This window comes from Dermacentor silvarum, chromosome 2, assembly GCF_013339745.2.
Source record: "Dermacentor silvarum isolate Dsil-2018 chromosome 2, BIME_Dsil_1.4, whole genome shotgun sequence".
NCBI lineage: Eukaryota > Metazoa > Arthropoda > Arachnida > Ixodida > Ixodidae > Dermacentor > Dermacentor silvarum.
In genome coordinates this window covers 108,554,444-108,568,185 of record NC_051155.1, presented here as the reverse complement: position 1 = coordinate 108,568,185, position 13,742 = coordinate 108,554,444, and positions in this window count along the sequence as shown.

Genomic DNA, 13,742 nt, shown 5'->3' with positions numbered 1-13,742 from the left:
AACGTTGTGAGCGATCTGTATATATATATATATATATATATATATATATAGTATATATAGAGAGAGAGAGAGAGAGAAGAGAAGCATGAGAATAGGTATATAATGTTTTGGGCGCATCTATAGTCGCACTAATAGCTTCGAAGTAATACACACTATTCATTCGGCAGCACCCGCAAGAAACAACTCGGCGGATCGCGACAGGGGCGAGACTGTCTGCAAGATCATCGGTCGTATGATTCAATGACGTTGCTCGAGTCGCCTCCTCTCTGTATTGCGGAATTAGCAGCCTATGCCCTTGTGCGTGTTGGTAATCCACAGTAACAACTGGTAACCCACTGTTTTTGAGCACACAAATAAGAACACAGGACTGAATGGAACGGCACGGACACAGCGCTAACTTTCAACGTCCAGCGTCGTTCCTTTCAGTCCTGTGTTCTTCTTTGTGCAGTGAAAAAAAAGTTGTTGCTGTGCACTTAGGGCTGTGGCTCTCAGAGACCGACACTGGAAGACAAGCATGAAGCACCACCTTTACTTGGCAGCGTGCAGGTAGCAATTGCCGTGGCTGCTACCCAGATCCTTGGGCAAGCTCAACTGCGTGCCACGGGTGCATGCCCCGAGACGAACATCATGATGGTGACGGAGGTGGTTGATGGCTGCGCCCCACAGTATCCAAGCACCAGTGGTATGGTATGGCCTGGTATGAAGAACTTTATTGGGTCCTGAAGGTCAACCGTGCGTTGACGCGGGCCGCTCCCACGTTGGGACTATCCAAGTGCCAGCGGAAATACATCATTTATTTATTTCAATCTATTTTACAGGCCCCAAGGGAACTTCTGAGTAAGGGGGGCGTCGTAGAACAAATGGCAACAGAAAACCAATAAAAGAGAGCTAAAAATGCTTACAATGATAACGTGCTCGCAAAACAGTGTTACAAACGAAAGTGGGAAAGCAATACAAAGAATTGTCAGGAAAGGAAGAAAGTGCAGTTCATGGTAACATAAAGACTGGCGCATCACTTGCGCATAAGAACAGCAAAATGACGCACATAGCGAGAGCACATACACCAACAAAACTGAAACAACAAATTGGGGAACAAATTTAAAAAACGGAAATAAATAATAGCAATAGCCACGGTGGCATACATAACTGCTGGTTCAGTAGGTGTCTGAATTTATCTTTGTTCGTTTGCGTGGCAGTGCTGTTAGGAAGCCAATTCCATAACGGAATAGCTCGTGGTAAAGCCGAGAAGTTAAGTGAGTTAGTGTTCCCATAAATACGAGTGAAGCCTAAATCATTATCAAGTCGTCGTGATGTGCAAGACGCCAAGATCACATGCAAGATCACATGGCGTTCAGCGAAGCTTGAAGTGTTTGTGAGCTTGGGCCAACGTTCATCATGCATCAATGGGCTTTCAGCGCGTCTACAACGCGATTTGGGTTGTCTAACCTGATTGGAACCAGAATTGGATCTAATGAAACAGCCAGTAAGTTACGTGGCAGTTGAACGTGTCGTTGTGCAGGGTCCTGCTATTGCACTTGCTGAAAGAGCTGACATAACCGGAACCAGTCTAACGGATAGAGTGGCTGTAAAGTTCTCTGGAAAAAATTGCGACGGTATAGCCCGAAGGGCGAAGCATCCACAGCGATTGCAAGGTTTCCCGACGTGCTTCAACACCAACGACGGTATTCTAACTAAACGCGGGTTAGACATGCTAGCGCGACGCCGCACTCAAGGCAACTGCTGATGGCGAGATGGAACAGTGCCCTGGCAACTGCCAGGCGTCTCACAACGGAGTAGGGAACCTTTTAACAGCAAAGCTGTTTAAGCCAGCCGTAATTTGTGGTGCGTAGCCGTGGTAGCCATGGCAACCCTGGAGGAGAAGGAGGAGGAGAACGGAGACCGCGTGCATGCGCACGCACGCGGTCTCCTCCTCGGCAGCTCCCTGCCTTCCCGACCCCTGCCTCTCTTCTCTCCGCGGCGCGCTGAGCCAGGAGAAGAAAATAAAAAATTACAACATCTTCCCGTAGGGGAACCCTGAGTAGTATGCGAAGAAGCCATGGCGTCGACTCAAGTTCCCATTAGTTTTCAGATCGGCCTGTCGCCGCTGACGTTTCGTGGCAGCGGCTCGAGCCCTCTTCTCCGCGGCGCTGTCCACGGCGCTGACACTGGCGTTGACGCTGGCGCTGTCCGTGGCACTCATCGCGGCGTCTCGGGAGGAGAATGAGAGGACGAAGTGAATCATGATGAGTGGGCGAAGCACCTGGGGATCATTCGGGCAAAACGCCGGAAGCGTTCTCCGGAAGCCGGAAGCTGGCTTCCGGAACCGGAAGTGGAACCGAAACTGGAACCGGAACCGGAAGCGGAAGTGTACGCCGCATGGCGTAGGGAGGAGGGAGGGAGGGAGTGACATAGCCCCGAGCATAAGATGCTTCGCATCTAAAAAGGCGAAAGCTTGCACTAGGCCGCGCAAAGTTCAAGACACAGCGAAGCAGGCCGATTGATATGGAGCGGCTAGCCTCCAACACATTCGGCGTCGGCAAGCACCAGCGTTCTTGGCACTGTGCCAACCTTGGTTAGCCTGCCTGCGTTGTGGCATGCCAGGAGCGCTGTCGCTCGTAGGCGCCCACGGGTTCAGCGCTAGTCACGTGACATGTCGCGAAAGCGAAGGTACCTCCGAAAATGATCGCTTGAGAACACCTTCCTACATGCGTAGTTAAGTTAAACTAAGAGAAGATCTAGCAGCAACCAAGTTCATACGTAGCAGTAGCAGCCAGTAAGCTTCGCTGTGCCTAAGCTTCGCGCGATCGAGTGCGAACTTGCCTGATTTGTTGTTGCGCGCACACACACACACACACACACACACACACACACACACACACACACACACACACACACACACACACACACACACACACACACACACACACACACACACACGCACGCACACACGCACGCACGCACGCACGCACGCACGCACACACACACACACACACACACACACACACACACACACACACGCACACACACACACACACACACGCACACACTCACTCACTCACTCAAGCGCATTGCAAGGCGTAAACGTGCGTATTAGGGCCCCCTAAGCTGGCGTAATGCCACTGCCAGTGGCGTTGCTGCGTATTGCTGTGTTGCTGTGCCTTTATTTTTAATTTATTGTAGGCGGAGCAGCTTAGGAATGCTAATCGGCACTACGCACCACAGCGCTAATATAGAAGTCACAGCGTCTGCATCTTCAGACGCCACGTTGAAAGCGTCACTAAACGATGCCTCGCAACTGCTTGCAGCTTTAACCTGCGGGCTCTGCAGAATCGGGGTTCAGAATTTTGGACTTCCAATGAACTACGGCACCATTGCATAGCTCTCTTTCTCAGACGTAAAACATTATTTTCATTGTCATCTACGCGAGCGCGCGTGCTCATTTTAGCATTCGGACAACTAATTTTCTGTTTGATTAATTATGGGGTTTTGCGTGCCGCAACCATGATCTGATTATGAGGCACGCTGTAGTGGGGGACTCCGGAAATTTGGACCACCTGGGGTTCTTTAACGTGCACCTAAATCTAAGTACACGGGTGTTTTCGCATTTCGCCCCCATCGAAATGCGGCCGCCGTGGCCAGGATTCGATCCCGCGAAATTTTCTTTATTTTTTAATCGAAAGCCTCAAGAGGCTCATTGAGCGAAAACGCCGGCGTCCTGCGCTTATAGCAGCCGGCACCGGTTGACACCATAGGTTGCTGCTGCTTGCTGGTTCAGGCAGCGCGTACCGCTATGGTACAGTAGTCGCAGCGCAAAACTAAGAACCGCTCCGCGCCGTTAAATTGGACAGTATTGCTTCTTATGTTATTGTCCGGATTTTTAATACTATTTATTTATTTATTTATTTATTTATTTATTTATTTATTTATTTATTTATTTATTTATTTATTTATTTATTTATTTATTTATTGTTATCGTGTGTCATTTCTGTGAAGCGAGTACTCCGATTGTATTCAGGCCGCGGCAATGGCCTTCGAGAGAAGCGGAAAGGGCACTGCGAGAGGATACGCCGGAACGGAGAGGGCTACAGTTACTTTATATCGAGGTGAATGCTCCCGCCGGGAGGCTTGGGGCACTTCCCCCCCCCCCCCCAACTTATATACCCCTATGATATTGTCACGAAGATAATTAATCGGGGCTCGCCGAAAGAGAACAGCCTTCTTTAATGATGACCGACACTCAAGAGAACGCGCGCACACCTGCGCCCTTCGTCGTCTTCTTTCTGGCGATCTTGTGCCTGTAGTGGGCAGCCGACTTCTGACGATCGGTGCCTGTAGTGGGCAGCTTACTTCGCGTCATTACTCCCCACATGAAAAGCGACCGTCCCGGTCGCCGGTAGGAGAGGGTAAAGGTCGACAGAGGGCGTGGGATCAGAGTGGATCAGAGGGGCACTTCGCGGGCGTAGTACGGTTTCATCCGTACCACGTGGACAATCTCGGCTCATGCCCGCCTTCGGCTAGAGCTCATATTAGTACTCTGAGGGACGACCTCGTAGTTCACGTCGCTGAGTCGCCTGACGATCTTGTAGGGCCAAAGTATCTGCGCAGTAATTTTTCTGACAGCCCCTGGTGACGGACGGGTGTCCACACCCAAACGTAGTCGCCGGGTTCGTACTGAATGTTCCTTCGGCCACTGTTGTAATGGCGGGCGTCGGCACTCTGCTGGTTGCGGATGCGGTTGCGAGCAAGCTGTCGAGCTTCTTCGGCTTTCTGGATGATGTCGTCAGCGTTGTCACTTCTTGTTCCGTTGTCTACCGGGAGCATGGCGTCTAAAGGTGTTGCTACGCAGCGCCCATAAACCAGTTCTAATGGTGTGAATCAGGTGGTTTCCTGCACAGCCGTATTGTATGCGAATGTGACACGTATGGTATAATTTGGTCCCAGGACTTGTGCTCTACGTCAACGTACATCGAGATCATATCGGCCATAGTTCTGTTGAGGCACTCGGTTAGTCCATTAGTTTGTGGGTGATAGGCCGTGGTTTTCCGGTGATTGGTATGGGTCAGCGTGACGATCTCCTGCATTAAGTCAGCAGTAAACGCAGTTCCTCGATCGGTTATTAAGACGGAAGGGGCCCCATGACGTAGCACGATTTCATGCACAAAAAACATTGCGACTTCTGTAGCGGTTCCGCGGGGCACAGCTTTGGTCTCCGCGTACCGCGTTAAGTATTCCGTTGCGACGACTATCCATTTGTTTCCTGCGGATGACGTAGGAAACGGGCCGAGGAGATCCATGCCCACCTGTTGAAACGGTGCTTGAGGAGGTTCTAGGGGTTGTAGAAGACCAGCAGGTTTCAAAGGTGGAACCTTGCGCCGTTGGCAATCACGGCAGCTCTCACGTAGCGCTGAACGGACGAGAATAGTTGTGGCCAGTAATACTTCTGGCGTATGCGCGCTAACGTCCTGGCGAAGCCTAAGTGTCCGGCACACGGGTCGTCATGACACGCCTGCAGTACTTCTTCGCGCAGTGAAACTGGGACGACAAGAAGGAACGTTTCTTGGCTGTTTTCGAAGTTCTTTTTGTAGAGCACGTCGTTCCGGAGGCAGTAAGAAGTCAGACCTCGTGACATCGGTCGTGGGACAACAACGTCGGCTCCCTGAAGGTATCTAATGAGGGAAAGCAATGTACTGTCTGCACGTTGGAGGTCAGCCATCTCGACAGTGTCTACTACACCAAGAAAAGGGAAATCTTGTTCTAAGTCACTGGGCTTGCAAGGTATCGGCGCACGTGAGAGGCAGTCAGCGTCGCCGTGCTTCTGTCCGGATCGATATACCACTGTGACGTCGTACTCCTGAAGGCGGAGGCTCCAACGAGCGAGGCGGCTTGAAGGGTCCCTAAGACTCGCAAGCCAACACAGTGAGTGGTGGTCACTTACTACGCGAAAAGGGCGACCGTAAAGGTAGGGTCGGAACTTGCCGATGGCCCAAACGACAGCTAGGCACTCCTTTTCAGTCGTCGAATAGTTGACCTCCGCCTTTGTTAGACTGCGGCTCATGTAGGCTAGTACTCGTTCGGCGCCGTCTTGCCACTGAACGAGTATAGAACCGAGCCCCACGTTGCTGGCGTCTGTGTGGATTTCTGTGTCAGCCTTGTCGTCGAAATGCGCGAGTACGGGGGCTGTTTGCAGTCGCTTCCGCAATTCTGTAAAGGCTTCCTGTTGTTCTTCCGTCCACTCGAAGGGTACATCCTGGCGTGTTAGTCTCGTTAATGGTTCAGCGATCCTTGAAAATCCTTCGACAAAACGACGGTAGTAAGCGCAGAGACCGAGGAATCGCTGAACTGCCTTCTTGTCTGTCGGACGCGGGAATTCAGCGACGGCAACTAGCTTCTCGGGGTCTGGCCGAACACCGTGGGGGCTGACTACGTGTCCGAGAAACTTTAGCTCCTGAAAGCCAAAATGACATTTCTCAGGCTTGATAGTCAGATTTGCTTTGCTGATTGCGAGGAGTACATTCCTGAGTCGTTCTAGATGTTCATCAAACGTTCTTGAAAACACCACAACGTCGTCTAAGTAGACTAAGCACGTCTGCCATTTCAGTCCAGAGAGAACAGTGTCTATCATCCGCTGAAATGTGGCAGGTGCGGAACACAGGCCGAATGGGAGGACTTTAAATTCATATAATCCATCAGGAGTCACAAATGCCGTTTTTTCGCGGTCACGCTCATCTACTTCGATCTGCCAGTACCCAGACTTAAGATCCAAAGAGGTGAAAAATTGGGCGTGGCGTAGACGGTCCAGAGCGTCATCGATCCGTGGCAGAGGATAAACGTCGCGTTTGGTGACACTATTGAGCCGTCTGTAGTCTACGCAGAAGCGTAGTGTGTTGTCCTCCTTTTTAACTAAAACGACGGGTGACGCCCATGGACTTATGGACGGCTGAATCACGTCATCATCTAACATTTTTTGAACCTGGCGCTTCATCACCTCCCTTTCCGTAGGCGCAACGCGGTAAGGATGCTGACCAACGGGGCGTGCTGACTCGTCCGTAGGAATGCAATGCTTCGTAACGGAGGTGCGCCGTACTTTAGACTCGGTAGAGAAACAGCCAGAGAAGTCATTGACAAGGTCCAGTAGCTGCTGTTTCTGTAGTTCCGATAAGCCCGGGTTAATTTGAGTGCGATCGCTCAGGTTGGCCTCTTTCGATGAATGAGGGGAAGAAGTTTCTAGCGAGGCGACATCAGTGAAGGCAGCAATTTCATGGAGGAAGGCGATAGCTGTGCCTTGCGGTAAGTGCTGATATTCGTTGCTGAAGTTTGTCAGCAGGACTAATGAGCGTCTGTGCTGAAGCTGAATGAGTCCCCGTGCAATGCAGATGTTCCGCTCAAACATTAACGGAATGTTTGCCTCGGCGATGCCCTCATAGCCGTCGAATGCGTCGCACGTTACCAGGGTCAGCAGGCTGCTTCTTGGCGGTACCGTTATGCTGTCTTCGACGATGCGCAAGGCGTTTTCGGTTTGATTCTCGTCGCCAGCGACACTTGCTATGGCTTTTGCTGTAGAGAACGTCACGCTTGACTTTTCCAGGTTAATTATGGCTCCATTCGCCTTTAGAAAGTCCATGCCGAGTATCAAGTCCCTCGAGCAGCTGGGCTGAATAATGAAGTCCCCGACGTACGTAAATCCACGAATATTTATTTACCCGAGCGGTGCATCTGCCCACGGGAATCAGTAGATGCCCTCCAGCAGTACGGACCTGCGACCCAGTCCACTGTGTAAAAACTTTCTTTAGCTTTGACGCAAGCTCTCTGCTCATAATCGAACTGTCCGCACCAGTGTCAATTAATGCCGTGACTTCTTCGTCGTCTATGGCAACCAGTATGTCCGAAGTGACCACTTGCCTTTGGGCACCCGAGTGTGACTGAACGTCGGTGCGTTGTCGTCGTTGTCGTCGTGATGGAGGATATTCGATGCGCTCGGCGTCAGCGGCCTCACCTCCAGAGGTCGCTGGACTAAGTTTTCCAGGTTCGCAGGGCCTGGTGAACGACGCCTACGAGCGTCTCGATGAAATGAGGGACTTGGCGATCGGTATCGAGCAGGCGATGCAGAACGGGGCTCGTGCCTTCGCTGCTAGAATGAACTGTCACGACTGGCGATGAAGTTCTCTATCTCCATCGGGCGCTGACCAGGTCGTGGGCAAGGTGCACCTGGAGGGAACCCGCGGAGGCCGATGCGTCGATTGGGCCACATTCTGTAGACGTGGCCAGCCTCTCCGCAATGAAAACATAGGGGCCTGAGGTCAGGAGCCCGCCAGACGTCGCTTTTCCTGGGCCTCGACTCCTCGATGGACGGCGGACTGCGACGCCTGAACACTACTTCTGTTTGTTCAGAGGGGCGCATGACGTTTGAGGGGCCGTACAGCGACGGTCTTCGTACGGCGTCCGCATAAGTCATTCTAACTGGCTCCCGTTGTTGTGGTACCTCGTAGCGTTCAGGAGCTTGGACGGCTTGCCTAATCTCGTCGCGCACTATCTCCGCCACAAGAATTCTGGCTGTCGGCGCGTCGCTTACCTGCATTTTGTGGAGCTCTTCTTTTACCACAGCCCTGATCAATTCGCGTAGGTCGTCGAGGTGGCTTTCCGAAGTCATGCAGGAGGGGCTGTGCGAAAGTTCCATCACGTTACGGTTGTATTGTCTGGCACGCAGTAGAAGGGCCCTTTCCATTGCTGTCGCTTCAGCAAGGAAGTCCGCAAGTGTTGTGGGCGGATTCCGAATAAGTCCAGCGAAGATTTCTTGCTTCACACCGCGCATCAAATGTCGGACCTTCTTGTCTTCGGCCATTGAGGCATCCGCACGCCTGAAGAGCGGAGCCATGTCTTCAGTATACGTGGTCACGCTCTCGTTCGGAGCTTGGAATCTTGCCTGTATTGCCAGCTCCGCTCGCTCCTTTCTGTCCATGTTGGAATATGTGGTGATCATCTGCTGTCGAAATTCGCGCCACGAAGTCAATGTCGCTTCATGGTTATGAAACCACGTCCTCGCGGAGTCTTGCAGAGCGAAGTACACGTTGCGCAACTTGCACTCTTCGTTCCATCCGTTGCATTCGGCGACCCGCTCGAAATGGTCTAGCCAATCTTCCACGTCTTCAGTAGCATCTCCGTGGAATGCAATCGGCGTCTGTGGCTGGTTGAAGATGAACTGCGCCGGCGGAACAGCCGCAGCAGGAGACTGTGGGCTCAGGTTCATCGTCCGGATACGATCGGGCAACAGACCGTGCTCAGGTTGGAGCCCTTGAAGACGGCGGCTGGTGCGTGCGTACACAGGAGTAATCTCTCCCGGGCTACTCACTGGGGATGAGTCAGGGGTGCGCTGCGTCTCCGGCAATGGTATCATATACCCCGCACATCCACCAGTAAAATGTCACGAAGATAATTAATCGGGGCTCGCCGAAAGAGAACAGCCTTCTTTAATGATGGCCTACACTCAAGAGAACGCGCGCACACCTGCGCCCTTCGTCGTCTTCTCTCTGGCGATCTTGTGCCTGTAGTGGGCAGCCGACTTCTGACGATCGGTGCCTGTAGTGGGCAGCTTACTTCGCGTCAATATCATATACGTTATCTGCTGCGTACGCGGAACGCCAATTCTGCGTTTTGTTTATCCGCACGAAACGTGACAAAGAGAGGGGCACTCCGGGCATCTATATGACTGACCAGAGGTGCTGTCTGCACTTCTGGGGTCGTTAGAGAGTCGTCCTTACATCGTAAATACTTGCAGGGCCGAACCAGCAGATGCCCGTTCCCATTTGGGTAACCGGTGGGTAAGGTAACGGGTGGTAGCGTGATTATGAATCCACATCCTCCAGCAGACGATGGGAACCACGAGGCTTCCATAGCAGAGAATTATATTTAAAAAAACATCGCCCAAGCACTCCGTAGAGATGGTTAACCAGCAAAGGTGAAACGTTCGGCCCCGGTGTTTAGCAGTGGGTTAATCCCGACGCTGTATCGAAGCGTTTCTCGATTATTGGTTACATGTTTGTGTTCCTAGTGGAACGAAAGCGCCAATGGCGGGCGTATGCTGCTAACCACGACGCCGAGCTAACATCAAGCGTGATGTACTATGTTTTTAGAAGGTCGAGAAAGAGCCCTCTCGAATGTCCACTCGCTTTTGCGTTGGTTCCTTGATGCGACACAGCACGCGCACGTAGCCAGCGATGGACACCGAAGACGCAGCTCGATCCCGCGCGGGCGAGCGCGTGCCAGTCGAGCCCGGCCGTGCTCGCGGCCCTCGCGTCCGTAGTTTACCTGTGGTCACTCTAGAGGCGCTACTGCAGCTACTAGGAGAGTAAGTGGAGGCGAAGGACGCAGTTGACGCTACTTTATTTTTTTTACAGGGGTTTTATAAAAAACACAAAGTCACAGGCCTGCGCGGCACACGCAGCACAGTCACAGCGTAAGCTGATTGAGCGGCGCAAGAGTAGCTCCAATTTCGGCACCACGCACAACAAGGTGTTCGCGGCAAAATGTCTTCGCCTCGATTTTGACGAGAACGATCTGAACTGTCCGCCCGGCGACGGCGAGCTGCGGTTGTAATGCTCTCTGCACAGCAGTCTGCTGAGCCCGATGATGCCTGGTTGTAGCCGCGCACGTAGCTCTACGATTCGCTTCTTTAGCAGCAGTTCGTACCTTGCGAGGAGATGCCATAACGTGCACCGAAGAGGTACCCAGAATACGTGGCGCACATCTAACATCGGGATAGCGTTGATTGCGCGCCTCGTCTGAATCGCATCGCGTCTGTATCGCATTTCGTCGCACGCGGCGGTTGCAGGCACGTTAACTAGATGGTGTCACCATACTAGCGGAGGCTCTGGTCGTCTGCGCCTGCGCGCCTGCCTATAGGCGCGCCGGCGCAGAGGCGCAGGGCGCGTACAAAGGGAATGTTTCTTCTGCCCGATAACAAGCGCTTGCGTGGCTCAGTGGCAAAGTATCCGACTCCCACGCCGCGGGCGTGGGTTCGATCCCGGCGGGGAGCGGGTACATTTTTTCGCATTTCGCGCGATAGCGGCTACGGGGCGGCGGTGGCGGCATCATCGCGACCAGAAACGGCTATTGGAATGAGCCCATAAAAGCTTACGCTGTAAAATTGACGCAGTTTCTCACTAGTTGCGCGAAGACTGGGCAAACACCGAAGCTGGCGGCCCCACCTAGCTTTGTTGAGAAACGCTTCTCGTACGATCCGCCCCGGAGTCTCTCGCTTTTCGCAATCGCGCACGGAGCTAAGCGTAGAAAAGTTCGTGTCGATACCACAGTCTATCACACACTCGGCAATTGTGTCCAAACTCACTGTTCAAAACTCGCGGACAAACCGTCCGTCGGCACCTCCCGTGGCTCTCCGCACTTGCCGCTGGAAATTATCCAGGACTCGCAGGCCCGGATCGTTTTGGCGACGCTTCTGGTTGTTCAAACGGGTTTGCTCCCCTATCGCGGGCTCGAAACTCTGGACCTTCTGCCATTCGCTGTCGTTTAGTCGCCGCTTCGCCGGCGCCATACTGTGGATCGGCCCGAAGTCGCCTCATCCGGTCTCAAGTAGCGGCGCGCTGTCTTCGGCGCCGCGCTTCCTCTTCCTCGGGACTGACGATCTTTTTCGGTCGCTCCGTTCCTCTCCGCAGCGATGTCGACGCAGCGGCGACGCGGAGCTATATATACCCCGCGGGACCCTCTCGTCACGGCTTAGCTCCGCCTCTGCACAGCTGCGGCGACCAATCCGCACGGCGTGGTGACGTCATGGCTACGCAGAGCTAAGGCGAAGCGATGCGGCGCGCTAGATGACATCATGGCTCGGCTCACGCAGCTGTTGCGAGGCTCGGTGCAGCTGGGCGAGGGGCTGCTAGGCTACGCATTTGGCGTCATCACCAGGCGGAGGGTTTTCGGCGTACACTTAACGGCGCAACCACCGGCTTAAACAGCTTCGCTGTTAAACAAAAGTCAATAGTGCCATCGGGTGGACGTGTAGACAGTAACGATAGTATGTATATCTTCCGCACGAGGCTCATTTATTCTTCTTCTTCTTTCTAGGGTTTTACGTGCCAAAACCAGTTCTGATTATGAGGCACGCCGTAGTGGAGGGCTCAAGATTAAGTTTGACCACCTGGGGTTCTTTAACGTACACTACAACGCAAGCACACGGGCGTTTTTGCATTTCGCCTCCATCGAAATGCGGCCGCCGCGGCCGGGATTCGATCCCGCGACCTCGTGCTCAGCATTCTGCCTCGTTCTTCGACCCTGGTCAATACAGTACCTCAAAGAGTACCGACAATTTACTGAGGGGGCACTCGATTGCAAAGTGGCCACTTTTAGGTATGAACCATTCTAAACACCGGAGCAACGTACACAAAACTTTACTTTCCTAAGAATAGCTTTTCGTTGGCCAGCTCTTTTTCTATGTCTATTTTGGCCATCATAAACTGCCACCGCCTGATTAGCCACCGCACAAATTGCGGCGAGATGGCACTTCCTGGTCCTGCTGTCAATCATTCCCGGCGCCGCAGGAATGGACACGCTACCCTTTCTGTGTGGGAGTAGCCCGCTCTATGGGGCCTTGCGCCCCGTAGCCCGCAGGACCTTACAATAAAGTTATCCCACCCACCCACCTTCTGTGTTTTCATCAAGGGGTTCCGGGCTTTAGCGTCGGACAAATTTATTAATGAACTTAGCTTACGCCTTTATTTTGTTTCATGCGCTAACTCGTCGCCCGAGCGCGGAGGGCGATCCAAGCCAGGGGGTTCCTGGAATAAGGGACCCTCCCACCTCGACTGCCAACTCACTGCTTCAAATAAAGTTTTATTCATTCATTCATTCATGCACGCAAGGTTCGTGTATGGCAGGCACAGAAACACTACAGTGCAGAACTAGGCTGTGCCGGCCACGTGTCACTTGCTAAAACAATTTCGTAACGCACATTCCGATCAAAGACCATGAACATGACGGAAACCGCACGCTTTGCACACAGTCTTGTAGCTTCAAGGGAGCGGTACAAGGACTGTTATTTTTTATTTAAAAATATTTGAGCAAACAGCGCTGCTATAGGCCAGCGCCTAACAGACACCGTAGGACGAATTGAATTCGAAATGCTTGCTGCTCATAAAGGCAGTGCAGTAAAACAAACAAGTATACTTTAAAGCTATACGTATACCGGTGGCGGACGGTGCCTCGTGCGATTTATATAAAACCTCTAGCTTACTAATTAACCGACATAATTTATCAGTAGAAGCGTAAAGATCACTTACAGAATTCAAGACAAAAGCATGGGGAAACCAGGGTTTGCGCACGTCGCAATCATTGGCGCAGCTCTGTAGACACCACGCTGAAAACGACAAGCGGCGACTGTCCAGAGCGTCACGGCGGAGAGAAAATTTGCGCACGGATGCACGACGGGCACTTGCACTTCCTTGTAGGCGTTCACATAGCCACGTGCACATAATACAGCTCTTCGTTCACCACGATTAACGCTAAAGAAAGAAACGACGTTGTAACAACGTGGTTGGTGGTAAACGGCACTGTGCCACAATATAGGCGACACATGCCTAAATTTCACTGCACACTTTCACGTGGCGAAGCGACGGTATCATAGCGACGCTCTCAGCATTAAATATCACCGCAGGCTAACCTACTTGTCTGCAACGATTCATTTTGCACTTATCTAAGCCTAAACCGTCACGGTCTCCAGTGCGAATGCCCGGCGCGGG